We start from the raw sequence: 4,969 nt of genomic DNA, 5'->3' as shown, positions 1-4,969 counted from the left end.
TTTCTGATGAAGGGTCTAGGCCCGAAACGTCAGCCTTCCTGCTCCTATGATGCTGCTTGGCCTGCTGTGTTCATCCAGCTCTACACCTTGTTACACTGAAGGTTGATTAGTTGGTCGAAATACAGACTAAGCTCCGAATTAACATTTTCTTTCATATAGCTGTTTCTGTTCAAAATGGTTTCTAGATTTTCTAGATATGTACACATTATATTCTACTATGTTGTGTACGTTAGGGTCTTATTATCCTGTTTAGAGTAACATTTTTAAATGTCGTCCCAAAAAATGAAGAATGAAAAGTAATATTCAGTTTCAAATTAATCAGAGTAAATATCAACACATCTTAATTGATACTTTTCCACATTTAATAGTACCACGAAAATTTAAAGGAACACGATCCTTTTAACTGGATGTCTTTTTTCCTGCGAATTTTAATCCATGTGCAAAATATATCTTCTTATATCGGAACTGTGAAGGAAAGAATATCATATTTGGTGATCTGTATCATTAAGCTTCTATCTATTTAAAGCTTAATAAGGTTAACTAGAAAATTCATATTGATTGAACCTGAAATAACATTATTGACCTAAACGAGACATGCATTTGCCATTTTAACATTACAAAATTATCAGAACGTAAAGTCTGACCCATGAGGTTGTTAACAGTTGCTGAGAAGAAACTTATTTTCACGCACCTATTTACAAACTTACTAGTGTACATATCTGTGATATGTAGAACCGTTGGTTTCTGGTAAAACTTAATGGACCTATGTGATCAAGGGCACGTTTTGACAAATGGTTTCAGGCGCAATTACAGTTCTTTCTCAAATTTATCAGAAATTGTTGTTCTAGCTGAAAGATTAAAAATTTTTAAAAAGGACTATACATTGTAATCCGGTGTTTCGTGGTGAATTGCTTTAAATGCAAATGTATTGGATGGAGTATCTTTGGCATATAATTGCCTTGCTTCTGTATGGCTGGAGAAAAAGTGTGAGCACAATCTCAACTTGGGTGGTCAGCTATGGATGCCCTCAATTCGCCTCATTGCTAATGCATGCGAGTGTTCCATTCCGAAGCGATAATGTTGTTCGTAATCAATCCAGCCTTATTTACATTTGGAAGCATTGTTGTCTTTAATATGCATGTCTTGCTCATGCAAACGACGCTCGACGCCCCGGTTGGGTTAACTTCAACAAATCACTAAAGGTCTCCTCATAATGGTCAGAATCGTTTTTTTCCAAATGGATTTAATCAATTTTATTGTCAATTGGGTTTTGCAGAATACGGCTAGCAAGTTAGTGTGACTTTCCTGCGTTTGACCCTTCCTTTCAGTAATGGCCTTTATTAACACGATTTCTGTATATGTAATCAAACACCCATTCAAGCATTAATAGGGTACCTATATTTTACGTTATCTGGACTTTTAACTTCACTGTTATTTTTAATTTACCATTATGGTTAGAAGGGAGAGATATATAAAGTCTAATTACTGAATTGTTGGACAATCCTTCTTTGAGCATTTTGCTAATTAAATTTTCAATAAGGATACATCTTTTTAAACTCTTCAATGTATCTGAGCTACAAGTTTTAATAACCTATTCAATTATGTATATTTAGGTAAAATGGTGAAGATTGTGAAATATCAGTTATTTCAGCCGTTTCCTTTACAGTCTATTTAGCCATCTTTATATATGGCACGGCTTTCCGTTCCTCTATTCGTGTTGTCATCATTCTATTGATTTTGAAGGATTTCCGTTAATAGCTCCTTCTAAACAGACAATGTCAGCAGGTATGCATTGTGGCACATTTAGGCAGCGCATCTCCCATCAGGCTCTTCCAAGTCCAACATTTTAAATCTAGGATTTAAAGACGCCACCCATTTCTAAGCAACTCTGGCGCCAACGGAATAAAAAACCGTAAGCCTACTATAAAACACTCAATGATTGACATGGATCATTCATCCTATTTTCAATTCCAATAAAAATTCCAATTTTCCACATCGTCTCCAAACTCGCGCCAAGTGATTCTTTGGGCCTTCTCATTTAACTACCAGTTTTAAATTAAAACAATCTCAAACGGATACAATTTATTTCCATTTCAGTTTCTCATACATTGGTTTTATTCCTGAAACACAGAATGATGAACGTTACGGATCACCTTAACTCATCTGAGAGTGCAACATATTTTCAATGCAGTTGTTTTTGTCAGATCTGATTAATAAAGATTGATCAGATTGTGAAAAATATTTGCAGGTTTTTTTCTTTGAACTGTTTTTAGTTGACAGGGATTTTCATCTGAAGTAGATATTGTCCACCATTGAGCTGTAATCTTCAAACACAGTGCACAGTAGCTTTTCTTGTAACTCGTTTCAATCAAACTCCCACCACTAGCACCCAGTCCTGTACCCCGCCCCACACACACACACACACACACACACACGCTTTTCCCACACACGATGGGGTGAAAAGCACTGCTCACAAAATCTGTCAAAATAATACAACTAATTACCCCTGATCGAGCTGAAAGAGAAGTGGATCGCATGCTGCCCAGAGCATGGACACCGAATTAGTGATACAGCACATTGGCATACGTACACTGACAAACATACGCACAAATTTTGCTTTTAAGTAAATTTAATCATTTCAAAGGCCATTCATTTGACAACCTAGCATCACGTCTTGTCGAACACGATTGGCGACACGATCCTTTGACCTACCGCTGTAGCAACAAATTTATTAGATATATAGGCGTAAGAAATGAAAGGAAGTAAAACAATTCCGCCTCATTGTGCTCACCCTTTGACTCTGCTAATCCGGTTTACACCTCACGCCTACATCACTCAATAGGACCATTACGGGCAAAAATAAAGGGGGGGGGAATGCTGCTGATGTCTATGGGGGAAACTATTTAGGTGAAAATGAGAAAGATTAAGACATTTCTTTACAGACTGCAATTGTGGTTGAAGAATTTTTTGTAAAGGGTCACGCTTTAGATATAATGATCTGGTTTCACTTTGCATTGTCGCCTTTGATCAGATATTCTTTTATGAATGTTTTTCATCAGTGAAGATACACTTCAGTTTATCCCCCCATGTTTATATCACTTTTATAGACGGACTAACTCGGTTTGATTTTGATTTTAAATACCATATAAATGTTAAATGTGCTTGACGTAAAGCAAAGAAAACTGGTACAATATTCTTGGGCATTGTATAAATCGGAAATGAGTTAATGAAACAGCAGTCTTAGGCACACTTCATCACTTAAAGTACAGTTGGAGAAAATCTAAATGTCTTTCTTTCATACTAGGAGATAGCAGTAATCAGAGATTTCTTTTTTTGTCTCAGAGGTGGGTCTCTAATGGAATTGCACTGAACGGAAGCTGGGGCGACCCCTCAGACCGTGAAAATAGGTTACAGGGATCCTAAGGACCCCTAACTCTGTCAGCGTTTCCAACAACTACCCCGCCTGTTCAGAAACTAACCAAGCCTAACAAGAGTATTCGGAATACAATGAGAAAAGCACCTCAGATACATATCAATGCTGTTATGCCACCCAACAATAATAATGCCACTATTAGATCCAGCAGCAGTGCTGAATTAACTATATCAGTAACACAAGTCCGTGCTATCTGCCAAGAGTTCACCCCAAGAGCATTGCAGTCTCTTTTTTCATCAAAGGTAATTTCACTCACCATCTTCCTCGAGGCGCTCCTGTGTGACCGGACTAGTCTTGCTTTGCGTTTTAATTTCGGGAGCTACACGATGTTATCTTTCACAGGTTTTAAGAAGTGATTTTAAAGGAACAGGGAGTGTAATAATCCTGCTAGGTTGCAGTCATTCTGCTGTGTGCTGGAAGGTCTCACAATTACATGCCTGTTTCTATTAAGCAGCGCGATCCTCGAGGTGGGTGGTCTGCTCTCAATAGGCAGGACCTGTCACCGTCACGTGATTGCCCCTGCGCGCACCCCCCCCCGCACAATAAACTAAACTTAAATCTAAACGAAACTAGCATGCTATCAGTGCTGTGTAAACAGCCAGCAAAGCACAAATCATGAGGAACTACGTATCCAGTTGCTGTGAAATCCATACGCAGCTCTCCAAACTCCTGACAACTAAAACAGGACAGATTTATCCATTGCACGAAATTATGAGAAACAATTCTTTGTGTGAGGAGATAATAAATAGTACCAAATTGAATGGCAAAACAATTGTCACTTCGACATGACTCGATTTGAAAAGATGTAGTTATGCAACTACATTCTTTACATCAGCACATTTATGTAAGACAGTCATTTAAGTAATTTCTTCTCATACATAGCAGTTCAAACACCCCAAAAATGTTAGCCAAAAATAAATTGCGATCCATCTCAACCAAATGCAAAGTGATCAGCCCAATTCCCGAAATTGCATTAGGTGTGAATTGTCATCACACTATGCTGGGATAGATTTCAACAGAGGTATTTGAATCCCTTTTACGTTAAAGGTTATCGTTATTTTGTCGTATAATAATTAATATTGATTAAGAACAGTAACGCAAGGCGAGAAGAGATGACTAAGAGTGATTGGGATGAGGATGCAAGATTCAAGACAACAAGGAATAAAGTACGTGTGACAATGGGATAAACAGGGGCAAAAAGATGTGTATGTGTGAGAAAAAGAGATACAGGAAGAGAACGAGACACCGAACAACAATACGTGAAAAGCAGAAAAATAGTGTCAGCAATAATTAGACGTCAAGACAGAACGTTGAGTGAAAGACAGAAACATAACAGAAACACTGTCAGAAACATGTCAAATATAGTTAAAGTGTATGCATTTGTGCATAGGGATGATAAGAGAATTAAACACAAGGGTTCAGCTTGAAAATGCATGTTCGAATAGATAAATACATCTATATGTAACATGCGATTACTCATTTTATTTGGTTATAAAAGGTAAAGGTTGGTTTATACCCACGTGCAAAAGCAAGAAA

The 4,969-nt window shown here is 37.5% G+C and overlaps 1 long non-coding RNA gene across 1 annotated transcript; it reads right to left on the bottom strand.

The window, feature by feature from the left end:
* Positions 1-340: 340 nt before the first annotated feature.
* LOC125487425 lies at positions 341-3,917 on the bottom strand. Its single transcript, XR_007265888.1, has 2 exons — positions 3,690-3,917; positions 341-465 (listed from the first exon to the last, which is right to left on the bottom strand). It is a non-coding gene; the product is annotated as an uncharacterized LOC125487425 (long non-coding RNA).
* Between the last annotated feature and the right edge of the window lie 1,052 nt (positions 3,918-4,969).

The sequence above is a fragment of the Rhincodon typus genome, chromosome 3 (genome assembly GCF_021869965.1).
Source record: "Rhincodon typus isolate 14 chromosome 3, sRhiTyp1.1, whole genome shotgun sequence".
Lineage (NCBI taxonomy): Eukaryota > Metazoa > Chordata > Chondrichthyes > Orectolobiformes > Rhincodontidae > Rhincodon > Rhincodon typus.
This window is presented reverse-complemented; position numbering and strand designations above follow the sequence as displayed.